Consider the following 15,237-nt stretch of genomic DNA (forward strand, 5'->3'; position numbering starts at 1 on the left):
TGTACAATTATTCATTCAGTCAGGGTAGCCTCCCATTCTCTTTGAGAGAAGCAAGTATCTGCCTAACCCGAAAGAAAGGGAAAGTCCCAGAACATTGTACTTCATACAGGCTTACGTCGTTATTGAATGTGGATTTCAAAATCCTGTCAAAAATACTGTCATTAAGGCTGGAGAGGGTATTGCTGTTTATTGTAAAGGAGGACCAGACAGAGTTTATTAAGGGTCATATGTCTACCAATAATATTAGAAGAGTATTAAATATGATTCAAGTCTGTCAGCAAAGAGCGATATCAGGTTTGGTAGTTTCCCTAGATGCAGAGAAAGTGTTTGATTGAGTGGAATGGCCGTACCTCTTTTATGTCATGGAACGGTTTGGTCTTGGAGAGGTTTTTGCAAAATGGGTGGCAGTGCTGTAAAGTGGCCCGAAAGCAGCGGTGCTCACTAATGGTATAAAATCATATAGTTTTAGTGTTGGCAGAGGCTGTCGTCAAGGGTGCCCTCTTTTGCCACTATTATTTACACTGGTGATCGAGCTGCTGATGGAAACCATTCAGACAGATCCCAATATAATGGACCTGGAGGTAGGATCAGGCAAGCATAAAATTACTCTTCATGCGGATGATGTCCTTTTTTTAACTGATCCAATGACATCCGTGCCCTGCTTAATATAAGTGATTAATTTATTTGGTGTGTTTTCAGAGTACAAAATTAATTTCATGAAATTAGAGGCCATGCCTGTGGGGGGGTCTTACCAGTATGTCCAACTTTGGGGATGGAGTCCATTTCCCCTTTCAGTGGTCACAGGGAGGTTTTTTGTACTTAAGCATTTTTATTACCCAAGTTTTTGATCAGTTATATAAAGCCAATTAGGCAGGATCTTGGGCGCTGGGAAGATCTTCTGATATCTTGGCTGGACAGAATAGCTTTGGTCAAGATGAATGTTCTTCCTTGTTTATTATATCCCATGAGAATACTCCCTTTGATTTTGCCAAGGCAAACTCTGCGCAGGCTTTACAGCTGGCTCGAATCTTTTATTTGGCATCATAGGCGGCCTCTTATTAAGCTGGATAAATTGCAGCTTTCTCAAGAAAGTGGTGGGGGTGGGGGTGGGTGAGTGGTCTAGATTTTCCGGACTTTAGGAAGTACCGAGTTCCTTCTTATCCTATGTGGCTGATTGGGCCTCTCGTGATCCACGATCAGTCTGGTTGGATATCGAGGCCTCTCAGACAAAATGCCCCGTATTAACCTGTTGTTTATGGACAAAATGAGAATTGTTACAGATTACTGTAAATGTCCGATTGTCATAGACAGAGTCAAAGCTTGGAGGATGATGTGGCAGGGTGAGGGCAATTTACAAAAAACCTCCCCTTTCGCTCCTATAATGGGAATGTTGGGATTTCAGCCAGGTTTGATGGATTCTGGCTTTGGGAGTCCAGAGGAATCTCCTGTTTGGGAGACCTAATCAATTGGGCGGTCATGATGACCTTCGAACAGCTGGGTCAGAAGTTTGGGCTACCTAGGAAGGATCTCTTTCACTATTTCCAAGTTAGAGACTTTGTACAAAAAAAGACTACATTGATGGTTAACTTTACAAATCGGACGTGGAGAGGCGAGTTCTCCAGTCCGTGGGCGCCCCCTTGGTTAGCACTCTGTATCACTTATTCGGGAGTAATGTGTCAAAGGACATGGAATGACTATATAAACGCTGGACTCAAGAATTAGGGGTGAAAATCTCCTCAAAGATGTGGGTGGATATTTGGGAAAATGTTAGGAAGATCTCTATTTGTAATAGGACTCAAGCTATTCAACGGGAGGTACTCCATAGGGTTCACCTGACACCAGAATGGCTTCCGAAGTTTAAGACAGGAGTGTCCCCAATGTGCCCCAAGTGTAAGATGGAGGTTGGTACTGTCAGTCATTGTTTATGGACATGCCACAAGATCCGCAGGTGTTGGGATGACGTAGTGAGTGCTTTGTCAAAGGTTTTGGGAATTGAGATTGGGTTGGATCCGGGATCCCTCTTTTTGGGTTTTCCAAATCTTCTTTCCTTGGATATACATATGAAGAAACTGTTTACTGTTCTTTCTTCCTGCGAGAGGAAAAACATTTTAATGAGCTGGCTATCAGAAAATCCTTCAGGACTCTCGAGCTGGCATAGGATAGTTATGGAACACATCCCCCTGGACTTCCTTACGAGTATGGTGCACCAGAAAACGGAATCGTTCTATAGAACATGGTGGCCCCTTTTGAACTATATTGAGTAGATGTATTGGCTATATCTAGAACCTTTGTCTAGCTGTGGGGACTGTGCCTGTCGTTTTAGGGGCCCCTGAGAGGAAGAATTCCGTATAAATACGGGTCTACTCCCAGTGTTGGGGAGCTGTGATGAAAGTGCGCTAAGTGTAGTAATTTAATTGAATATAACTTAATGGTATAATTTTATTTTGTCTGTTTATTTTCTTTTCTTCTTTCTTATTGGTAATTGATTGAACTATAGTTTTTATAGTTTTTTTGGTAGTTTGGGGAGTAGATTAGTAATTTGATTTTTCTTCTTGTTTTGTTGTTGCTATTATATTGTACAGTGGTCATACTATTTTGTACTAGTTTTGTAACTTTGTAAAAAAACCTAAAATCTTTTTTGCAATAAAAAATATTTATATAAAAAAAGGAAATTCCAGGACTTTCACTTAGCGAGTTTGAAGGAATGATGATAACTTCCAAGTCAGGATGTCAGAGGATGCTGGACCTTCTAAACAGTGAAGTTTCTGTAAACTAGAACTCTCCAACATTACACGTTTAAAGCTTTAACTAGTGCAACCTTTCTGAAAATGGAAATTGAATGTTTGTGGGATCTGTGATATAAAATGTATTTTACCTATATTAATAGCAGTTTTTTTTTAGTTTAGATTTCAAATTGTGGCATCTGGGTATTGGTCTCTTTTTATAAAGTGGTGTAATGATAGACTAGATCAGTCTTTTCAGAAGACATATCTGCATGCAAATGACTGAAGAACTTCTGGATTGTTCATGGAAGTTTGTTTTTATTGTGAGATTTTATAACAACCAGAAAGGGGGAGGGGGGAAGTTAAGCCACAAGCTTAGCAGAAGCAAGGATTCACAATTTAAAACATAGATAGTCAAAAGCTTCTGAATTCAGTTTGAAAAAGACCTAACTGAAATCAAATGTAAGAATAGTCTCTGTTGGAGAAGGGAGTTTGTTCAGAGCAGTTAAAATAATACATTACTTCATTGTAGGGTTTCAATTTGTGAAACTTTCAGGCAAGCAGTGTATGGTGAGAAATCTACATTGTTTCTTCAAAGCTGAGAAAGTCTAAGATCTCAGTTGTGGGAGTCAAAGATAAAGGCTTTGCAGAACCAGAACCAGAAAGAAGCAGTTGAACTAACCTAATGATTTGATAGGGAATGGAAATATCTCTGGATTTTGATTAACTATAAAGTTATGGTGTTAGATAGTTTAATGTTTTGTTTTGGTGCAAGTTTGAAATCTTTTCAACTGTTATTAATTATAATTATTAGTATTATCAGTTTGTTTTATTTTATGTTTTTTTTCTTTTGCATTATAAAGTTCTGTTTTATTGTCTGGTCTGCTTGTATTTCATTGAAAGACCACCACATTGAAGTTCAAAAAATAACTAAAAGTTATGATCAATCAAGCTAGATTTTATTCTGGGACATAACTTGTCCAGTAGTCGCATCAGTTGCTATGGGAAAATTTTGTTCAACTTCAAAGATTGCATGAAAAGATGTACAAGGATGTTTCTGGAGTTGGAGGGTTTGAGCTGCAGGGAGAGGCTGAATAGGGCGGGACTGTTTTCCCTGAAGTATGGGAGGCTGACTGGTGACATTATAGAAGTTTATAAAATCATGAGGGCCATGGATAGGATAAACAGCCAAGGCTTTTTGCCAGGGCAGGAGAGTCCAAAACTAAAGGGCAAAGCTTTGAGATAAGAGGGTAAAGATTTAAAAGGGGCATAAGGGGCAACTTCTTCATGAGGGAGTGGTGCGTGTATGGCATGAACAGCCAGAGAAGGTGGTGGAGGCTCGTAATTACAACAATTAAAAGGCATCTGTATGGATGCATGAATAGGAATGGTTTCGAGGGATATGGGCCAAATGCTGGCAAATGGGACTATATTAATTTAGGATATCTGGTCAGAATGGATGAGGTCTGTTTTCATACTGTACAATTCTTTCACAGATATCTAACATCCAATCACTGCATATCCCAGAACATACTGTAAAGTCATAAATGTATTGTTTGATTATATTGCATATCATAAGATAATTTTAAGAGGAATGATTAGCCCTAATTCTTTATCTAATTGGAATAACTTGAAAAGCCCCTGTTGTAAAATCCAGCTGTTTTAATGGTCCTTGGGGTTTTCACATCCATTCATTAATCTGGAAATCCATTTGGTGTGTTGACCATACTTTGAAGAAATCTTAGATATTGGTTTTGGTTTTCTTCTTTAAGAGTTTGAACCCTTTTTAGAATCTCACAATTTAGCTTAGTCATTTTCAGGATTTTCCTTTTTTCTAAAATTATATTTTATATGTCTGACGATTGCCTTTCTCTTTGGAATAGAATTGCCTGAGATTTTTCAAATGTTTGCTCATAATTAGTGACAACTGAGTTGTTCTTTTCATTCTTTCCAGTTCTTAACGTCTTTGTTTTAACTCAGTGACCAGACTGGACACAATTTCTCAATATGGTTTTGGCTCAGAACCCTGTAGTCTTTTCATGATTTCCTGTAACCCATATGTCCTGTTTTAGCATATTAAATTGGCTTTATTGAAATACTGTTCTGCATCAGATGACTGTGTGGAATGTTGAGTCTATAGCTCTGTTTCTTGCTTCCAAAGTTTTGCAGTTTTCGGTTTGTCATGCTTTATCAAGAGGACAAGTACTTTCTCGACTTGCTGCAGCAGCAGGAATGGGGTTCAAACAGGTGTACTTAGTTTTGTCATACACATCATGCGTGTTCTGATCCCACGTGCACAGATGCACACACCACAGCCTGCGCACACATACGCACCACATGCCATTCCCCATACACCACACGCTGCACACAGACAGGCCCCGCACACCACAACATTTCCTGTACACCTGCATGCAACACACATGTGCAGACACGTGCACATGCACGCACGCCATGCGCACACATGTTGCACACATCTTGAAACATTTGGTGCTGGTCACAGAGCCTGCTGAGGTAGGCTGGTTTAAAGGCACTCCTCAGTGCTCAAGGACATTTGTCCCAGTTGTATAAAATATTAGGCCATTTAGCCCACATTGCATACCATCACCTGGTACACCACAGACACATGTTCCCACGCACACATGTCCCACACAGTCCACACATACTAATGTTTATCAGTCTGTTCACAGAGTTGTTATGGCCCAGAGGAAGATGTTATCCTTTTGTCACTGCACCACCTCTCTAAATGAGTATTAAGGCTCAGCACTCTCATCTTGCCTTTTCCCCATAAGCTAAAAAAATTTCTATTTAAATAATCATCTAATACCATCTTGAATACTTCAGTGTACCTGTCTCCACCATGCTTCAATGATGTTTGTTGAGACCCTAATTGGTCTCTTTGTGAAAAGGTTTGTTTTGCTGCATCATATTTGTTTCTTTTGTAAATTACCTTAAATGTGTGCCCTCTCACTCTCGATCTTTTTATGAGAGAAAACTCACTCCCTATTAACTCTGTCCAGACCCCTCATGATTTTGAAAAACTGCTATAAAATCTCTCAACTTTTTCTCTTCCCCAGGGAACTAGTCCCATCTTTCCCAAACTGTCTGCATAACTGAAGTCTCTCATTCTTGGAATCATTCTTGTAAACTTTTCTTGCACCCCCTCCAATGTGTTTACATGCTTCCTAAAGCACCTACTTATGGTCAAAACCATGGTGCTCAGGACTGTACACAATACTTCAATGGCTATGTCTAATGAGTGTGCTTTACAAGTTTGGCATAACCTCCTTGCTCCTCTCTTCTATGCCCTGGTAATAAAACCTGAGATGCTATATGTACTGGATGTAAGTTTGCTCACTGATCTGGAAGTTTTTTTTTCATTGAAAATAAACCTTCCAGCTCAGTGAACAAACTTACATCCAGAACCCCAACCTGAGCTACAAATCTTCTCAAAACTCATTAATAGTGTATGTTTTATTAATTGCTGAGTGAATCTGTTCTGTCTCCTTTTGTGACTTAAGCACATTTACACCAAGGGGGTTGTGCCCTGTATTTTATACTGTCTGTCCAGGATCTTTGTACCAAATGAGTCACCTCACAGTTCTCATTGAACATCATGCTACCTGTCTGCCCATTCTACCAACTTGTCTTTTTGAAGTTTACACTGCCCTCCTCATAGTTTACAATGCGTCCAAGTTTTGCATTGTTATGACCAGGCGTCAGGCAGAAGTTATGATGCTGGAGGGGACAGCCCCAAATGTTATATTCCTGGATGAGGAGGGAAAAACAGGCTTCACTTCTTTATTCAACTCCCTTGTCATTTTTGTTGATTGCAAACAAGGTTAAATTAACACAAGGTATTCCTTCCCTTGTGGATATTGTTTTAACCTGGCTTTTTTGGGTTAAAGAAAGAATTATTTTATTAGTTACTACAGCAGGGGGAAGAAAAATAGGACACATTGCGCATATATATTTTCTCACTCCTCATTCCTAATCTGTGTATAAGTCTTTTAAAAAAACAAATCAGTTTTTAGCTTGTCTTTGAAAAGTAAATGGTGAAATATTGAAGTTGAGTGGTTCCAGTAGTGCTGACCTCGGTGGTTAATCACCTGGCCTGGAGATTCTTGGTTCTTCCAGTTTGTTGATGGGAGTTGTCTTGTTTCTTTTTTGATATGGATTTACTGACTTTTGACTTGCTCCTAGCAATCAGCCAGAGAGAGTGACTTTTTATGTGCAGTTGTGAGCATTACAGCACACAATACATTGGACTAGAATAGCAGACTAGCACACACCAACCTGGGGTATTAATCTCTTAACACCTCTCATATGCATTCCTGGAAGGGGAAAATGCAACATTGCTTTCACAATGCACTGCTTTCTTTTACTTTACATAACATCCACAGGCTGCTGCTCTGTAACTCTCAGGAGATGTTTTCAGCTGAGGGGGTAATTGGCTTCCATTATCTCTGCAACCACAACAGATTACAATTTAGTTTGCCCATGCATTCTTCCTTTTGAAGTGTCTCTTTCTGAAGTTCCTTGACACCTTCCAGGTGTACAATTACATGCTCTCTCATAGGACCGAGGAAATGCACACATGAATTTTCCACTCACTGAATTACAGTCTTAGAATTTTCTTTTTGAGTCATCTTAGGCTTGTGTATGGCCCCTCTTTTTAAACAAAGTATCACAAAGCTAGTTTCTTTTTTCTAAAAGCTCTTCCTTTTCTCAACGATACTATGTCCTTGGTTTTTTTCAGAGGGGTAATAAACCGCTCCCGGTTCCGATTAGTCTGGTTTGGTACAGAGATTAAAGGGTATAAAGAGGCCTTTTTGTTTATGTGTAAACAGATCAGACATCAGGCCAAAGTAGTCATGTTTTAGAAGTGACCTGTATAATAAAAGGGGAGTGGTCAGCTCCCTAACTAAGCAGTTTAGTTCAGTCCAGAATTGGTTGGGAGTTCAACAGTGAGCAAACTCTCTCTCTTTCTTCCCTTCTAACTTCAATCTGTAAGCATCTGCTCCTTTTTTTTAACTGTATTTCAAGAAGGTTTGCTTATTAGGACTGTTGTGTATATTCAGACATTATAATTAAGTCTAGTTTGGATAGGCTGAGTGCTGTTCTTTGTGTTTCATTGTGTAACCTTGTGAATAAATTTTTGTCTATTTTAAAGCCTGGCACTCAACCTAGCTACCTTACTTCAGGTAATTTGCAGTGTACACTTACCAAAACAAATTGCCAAGTTCTGGTCTGGGCTGCCTGCTTAAGAATGTTCTGATGGTCTGACCTAGTCCATAATAAAAGAAACCTGTGTTAAACATTGATTATGTCTGTATGTAATTTATGGCTATGATCCATTGTCCAATCAGTATAATTCGCAAAAATCGATCTTGTCCCCTGCACAGCAAAGTTGACATCAATAATATTTATCAGGAAAAGCAAGGGTCCCAAAACCAATCTCTGAAGAACTCCTTTACAAACCTTCCTCCAGCACAAAAATAATCGATTAACTGTAACTCTCTGTTTCCTATCACTCAGCCAACTTTGTATCCATGTTGCTACTGTCCCTTTTATTCCTGAGATTTAACTTCCCTCAAGACTGTTGTTTTGCACCATGTCAAATACCTTTTTGAAGTCCATATATACCGAACAATAACATTTTCCCCATGAACACTCTCTGTTACTTTTGCAAAAAAACTCCAGCAATTTAGTCAGACATAATTTTCCTTCAGAAAATCCCTTGCTCGGTTTTCCTTGTTAATGTTCATTTCTCCATGTGAATCTTAATTCCATCCCAAGTAATTGTTTCAAGAGGTTTCGACACAATCAAAGTTAACCTGATTGGTCTGTAATTGCTGGGCACATCCTGACAATCATTTTAAAATAAGTGTGCTACATTTGCAATTCTCCAGCCCTGTGGCACCACCCATAAGTCTAAGGAAAATTGAGAGATTATTGTCAATGTTTGTGCAATTTCCTCTCATTTTGTTCAGTACTTTTGGATGTATCTCATCTAGTTCTGGTAACTACCTATCTAGTACCACAACATCATCAGTTTGGAGCCCTTCTAGCGACTGAGCTTCCTCCTCTATCACCATGGCTTGGGTAGCATCTCATCGCTCTGTAAACACAGGTAAAGTATTCATTTAATACCTCAGCCGTTCCCTTGCCTCCATATATAAATACTTTTTTATTTTGGAAGGGAGAACAGAATATTATTTAAGTGGTGAAAAACTGCAGAAAGCTGGAACACAAAGGGACTTGGGGGTACTTATATGTGAAACAGAGAAAGCCAGCACACGGTTGCAGCAGGTAATCACAAAGGTTACTGGAATGTTGGACATTATTTCAAGGGGGTTGTAGTATAAAAGTAGGGAAGTCTTACTGCAACTGGGCATGGTGCTGTTGAGACCACAGCTGCAGTATTGTGAGCAGTTTTGGTCCCCTTATTTAAGAACAGACATTATTTCATTGGAGGTAGTTCACAGAAAGTTCACTGGGATGATTCCAGATATGGAAGGATTCGCTTATGAGTCAAAGCTAAACAGGTTAGATTCTACTCACTGGAGTTTAGAAGACTCATTGAAACAAAAGGATTCGTAAGCAGCTTGGCAGGGAAAATGCTGAGAGAATGTTTCCCCTTATGGGAAAGTATAGGACCAGAAGGCAACATCTCAGAATAAAGGGTGCCAATTTAAGATGGAGAGGAGGAGGAATTTCTTCTTTCAAAGGGTTGTAAGTCTTTGGAACTGCTTGCCACAGACTGCAGTGGGACAAAAATCCTTGTGTATAAATATAGATTGAGATAGATAGATTCTTGATTGAAAGGGGAATCAAAGGCTATGGGGAAACTCAGGAGAGTGGTAGTGAAAAATGTTGGATCAGCTGTGATCCATTGGATGGTGGAGGAGGCTTGAGGGGCCGAATGACCTACTCCTGATCCTATTTCTTATGGTCTCTTTTGTTCCTTAATTAACTCCTCCTTTTCCTACACTTTTACTGCTTATGGGTATATAGAAGACTTTGGGATTTCCCTTTGTTTACCTTCTAGTCTTTTCTCTAAATCTCTCTTTGCAGGTCTTGCTTGCTTTTCCATCTCCAACTCTCAACTCCCTTCTTTCCCCCTCCCCCCAAAAAAACCTTCTGTATTTGGCTTCATTCTTAATCTTATTTTCTACCTGATGCTGTCGCAATCACATTTTTTTTTCTTTAACTTAATTTCTATCTCATCTTTTTCATCCTGGGAGCTTTGGGTTTATTTGCCTTGTTCCTTTTGAGGTTTATATGCCTCAGTTGGTTCAAAAACATCTCTTTTTGATGATTTTCCAATCAAACTTTGGCTCCCATCCATTCCAGCTCAGTTCTTGCCCCATTGAACCAACTCTCAGTCCTGGCTCTGTTCAGGTGGAGCTGATCTGGCTTGCATTGTATGGGTGCCATCACTTTCAATGTCCTAGGAATCTGAAGCCCTTCCTCCTGAATCATCATTCTAACATGGATTCATCTGTCTTGTCCATCTATTTCTTCACACTCTTGCACATGATACTGGGAATAATATAGAGTTTACTAGTTTTATTACTCCCTAACTATGGTTCAATATTCTCTTCCCACCTATATTGTTGGTACCAAACAGGGCCACGACCTCTGCCTGTTTACCATCCCCTTGAAGAGTGTACTGCAGCTGCTCTGTGATTTCCTTGACCCTGGCACCAGTGAAGCAGCATACCAGCCTGGAGTCACATCTGTAGCCACAGAAACATCTGTCTGTTCACCTAGCAAATGACTCTCCTATCACATAGTATCCCTACAGATTCATAGAAGAATCATAGAATTCCTTATAGTTTGGAAACAGGCCCTTCAGCCCAACAAGTCCACACCGACCTTCCGAAGAATAACCAACCCAGACCCATTCCCCCACCCCACTGCTCTACATTTACCCTGACTAATGCACCTAACCTACACATCCCTGAACGCTATGGACAATTTAGCATGGCCAGTTCACCTAACCTGCACATCTTTGGAGTGTGGGAGAAAACTGGAGCATCTAGAGGAAACCCATACAGACACTGGGAGAATGTGCAAATTGCACACAAACATTAGCCCGAGGCCGGAATTGAACCTGGGACCCTGGCGCTGTGAGGCAGCAGTGCTAAACATTGAGCCACCATTACTCTCTCACATATGGTGCCCTGTGCTTGTCTCTTGCTGCACTCTTCTAAGGAACCACCACTTTGATTTTCCATGCTAGGCACAAATGAATTAACGTGAATGACCTCAGGGGACTCCTGAACTACCTGCCTGAGTGTCTTAGATTTCCTAGGCAGTCACCCATTCCCGATCAGATTGAATCCCCTAATCTGTGGTGTGACCTACTTCTATCAATTCCTTAGCTGCACAGTTCTTTGCTTTGCAGATACACTACAGTGGCTGTAGCCGATGCTCAGGTTCTGAAATCTGTGGCCAAACTTGTACATCTCAAGATACTTCCAGTGCATATAAAGTCACATAAAGTACCCACGACTCCCTACATGCCACAGGATAGGCATTCTGCTTGATCATACTGCCCTGCCATACCTTAATCTTATTTTCGTATTGATTACTGTAAACTTACTGTTATATCGTGTTAAAAGTTTATATTTTTAAAAATTTCTCCACTTTATGACACAGTCCCTTACAGCACCTTCCTTCCAGCTTTACGAACACTGCACTCAGCAAGCTTAATATTTTTGCAGTAAAACTTACTTTCCCCTCTAGTCTTTAGTTCTTTAATTAAAACCAAATATTTATATACAGTCCCAGATCAAAGTTAGAGAATCCTGTTGGAGCTCTCATTGAAACTGAACTTCCAATGCCCCATAATGACAATGACAAGCTGTAGAATTGGTTAAGCATAATAATGCTAGAATGATAGCACATAGAATTTTGCAACAAACAAATATTGAAACTGCAAAGCGCTGAGTTTTATTTTCCAACTTGGAGAAACCGGGAGACTGTTCTATCCCTTCTTTTCCCCCTCTGCCAAAGAAGCTGTCAAGTGCTAGTGATTTAACTAACCTGATGGCATGAACTTTCCAGAGACTTTTATGAAATCTTTCAATGAAAATTTAGATCTATTGTCTTTAAAAGGTATAAATCCCATGTTGTGATTTAAGGCTGATGCTCCACCGAAAATGGAATCTGTTTTAACTCAGCACTAAGTTCAAATGGCCCAGCTCGGGTTCCACCTCTTTGAATCATTTCATGTGTCTCTTCTCCTCACCCATACCAAAATGGGAACAGGATTTCTGGATTCGGGATCCTAACAGCATTTTGAATAAGTTTGAGAGCTTCCATGATTTTGCTAAAATCCAGGTCTCAGATTTGGTTCTCTTTCTCTCCCAATCTTAGCTGTTTCAACATTATTCATGGACCATCTGCCCATTCTACTTACATGGCCATATAATTATCCACATTAAATTTAATTCATTGTTACTCTGCCCACGAAGTATTTTGTCCAACTCATTTATTAGTTTCTGAGGTTACCTCCTGTGATCTGACTGCCCCTTCTGTCTTGGTAACTTGTATAAATCTGATAACTGTAAATTGAATTCTGAACAATTGTCACTCTAACATCGTGCTTTGAGAGACTTAATCCAATACCTGCAATTCATCCAACAAAACTACAAAAAATGTTATAGGGTTCAAAGTTTGTGAGAAGATTTGTAGCTCGGGTGCTCGTTGTTGTGGTTCTGTTCGCCGAGCTGGGAATTTGTGTTGCAGATGTTTCGTCCCCTGTCTAGGTGACATCCTCAGTGCTTGGGAGCTCCTGTGAAGCGCTTCTGTGATCTTTCCTCCGGCATTTGTAATGGTTTGAATCTGTCCTGTTGGTACAGAGAACACCGAACAGAGAATTCACCACAAAGGTATACAGGAAAGCCACACACATAGACCAAGTCCCAAACTACGAAAGCAACCACCTCAACACACACAAAAGAAGTTGCATCAAGACACTATTCAAAACGGCCACAAAACGCTGCAGTACACCAGAACTGCAAAAAGAGGAAGAAGAACACCTATACAATGTATTCGCCAAAAACGGATACCCGCGCAAGTTCATCAACAGATGCCTAAGGGAAAGACAACGGAACGAGGACATGCCGCAATCCAAAGGACTAGCTACACTACCATACATCAAGAGCATTCTTGAACTGACAGCCAGACTACTGCGACCACTAGGACTCATAACAGCACACAAACCAACAGCCACTCTCAGACAACAACTCACCAGAACGAAAGACCCAATACCCAGCATGAGCAAAACCAATGCAGTGTACAAAATCCCATGCAAGGACTGCACAGAACACTACATAGGACAAACAGGAAGACAGCTAACGATCCGCATCCATGAACACCAACTAGCCACGAAATGACACGACCAGCTATCCTTAGTAGCCACACACGCAGATGACAAGCAACATGAATTTGACTGGGACAACACTACTATTATAGGACAAGCCAAACAGAGAATAGCCAGGGAATTCCTAGAGGCATGGCAGTCATCCACAGATTCAATCAATAAGCACATCGACCTGGACCCAATATACCGACCATTGCAGCGGACAGCTGGAACTGACAACTGGAAGCGGCAGGTACAAATCACTACAAATGCCAAAGGAAAGATCACAGAAGCGCTTCACAGGAGGCTCCCAAGCACTGAGGATGTCACCTAGACAGGGGACGAAACGTCTGCAATACAAATTCCCAGCTCAGCGAACACAACCACAACAATGTTATAGGGTGTTCATGGGTTAGTATGTGCGACCGTTTACACAGCTGGGATAGGCCCTCAGTGAGTGGTTGTGAGGATATGGGTTCTGGGAGATGAGACAAAATGGCTTCTGCATTACTAAATTAGATTGCACTGAACTAGACAGAAACAAGAAACTGCAGACTGATGTAATTGCAATAAAATACAGAAGTAATGGTTAATTCTAAATTGCAGCTGGAGACAAAATGGTTCCCTGCACCTACATGACAACCTGCAGCTAGTCTCTAAAGCTAAATAAAAACTAACTATTAGAATGCAGAAGTAGACCGATAAAACCGTTATGATCTAAGTTATTTACTAGTTAATATCATTGGATCAAGCAACTATCGATGAAGTGATATCATGTATTAATTGATTGTTACTATGCAATCATGCCCCATGTCAGACTATGAACAATGTTTATAAACCCTATGCAAACTCTGTAAAGTCGTCGTATTCTTTTGATGGTTTAGAAGTACTCATACTTCTGGGCTAATCAAAGTCTATTGACCCAGGCCGTATCATAGAGTAAACGATTGCTTGTGTGATTGTGTGATTGACAAAGAGTCGTTCACACGATAGATAAAGATAAGTTTAGAGAATTGAAATAAGACTTTAAGAGAGGAGAGCTAATGTAAGAAGTTGGATTTGAGAGATTAAGAAAAACTGCCAAGAAGAGCAAGAGACAGCACACAGAGTGACTAAAATCAGACGTAAATCCAAAGACAAAAGCCAAGACTTTGTGAAGCATACAGGTAGGAGAGAAACTGTTGAAAGTGTATACAAAGACAGAAAACAGGTGAAAGTGTAGGAAAGCAAATACTTGTATTTATTTGGAGCTTTATCATGTTAGCAAAAGATCTTGGAGTAATTGAATACTGAATTACTTTGTGAAATGCAGCAAATGAGGTCAAGCATACCATTCTAAGGCAAGGGACAAACAGAAATAATTGGAAGTAAGGAAATGGAAACATCCTTTAAAAAAAAGATCAATAAATGGGTTTGCCTGTGAGCAGATGTTAATTACTTTAAAGCACATCACATGTTGTTCACACAGAATAGTGTGCAACAGTGCCATTTGAAAGAGGGGTAGTTCTTTGAAAGTCTATTTTTAGAGACATAACTGCTGATCCTTGTAAAGTAACCAGTCCTGAAATAATGCCTTCAGTGATATTAATTAGTTAGTTATTCCTTAGCTAGTTAGATATTCTTAATCAAAGTATTCAGATGTGAGCAAGTAGGACTTCAACCCAGGCCTTCTGACTTAGAAGTAGGGATACAACCACAGTGTTACAAGAGCCCCTTAATTTATTTCCTTTTTTTTATAAAGAGACATCAACCTGTTCAGACTTGTTGTGACATAGAGTCATAGAGATGTACAGCATGGAAACCTGTCCATGCCGACCAGATATCCCAACCCAATCTAGTCCCACCTGCCAGCACCCGGCCCATATCCTTCCAAACCCTTCCTATTCATATACCCATTCAAATGCCTCTTAAATGTTATTGCTTTTAGTGCCTTTCTCTTGGCAGAATAGACTGAGTTTTAAGTAAAAAGGTGTGGTGCTGGAAAAGAACAGCTGGTCAGGCAGCATCTAAGGAGCAGGAGAGTCGATGTTTCAAGCATAATCCTGACAAAGAGCTTATGCTCGTAACGTTGATGCTCCTGCTCTTTGGATGCTGCCTGACTGGCTGTGCTTTTCCAGCACCACACTTTTTGACTCTGAAGTC

General features: G+C 40.1%; 1 protein-coding gene across 3 annotated transcripts in view; it reads left to right on the forward strand.

Annotated features, from left to right (window-relative positions):
- LOC140464275 (probable helicase with zinc finger domain) overlaps positions 1-15,237 on the forward strand; it is a 444,481-nt gene that overhangs the window by 241,536 nt on the left and 187,708 nt on the right. The window lies entirely within an intron of this gene.

This window comes from Chiloscyllium punctatum, chromosome 40, assembly GCF_047496795.1.
Source record: "Chiloscyllium punctatum isolate Juve2018m chromosome 40, sChiPun1.3, whole genome shotgun sequence".
NCBI lineage: Eukaryota > Metazoa > Chordata > Chondrichthyes > Orectolobiformes > Hemiscylliidae > Chiloscyllium > Chiloscyllium punctatum.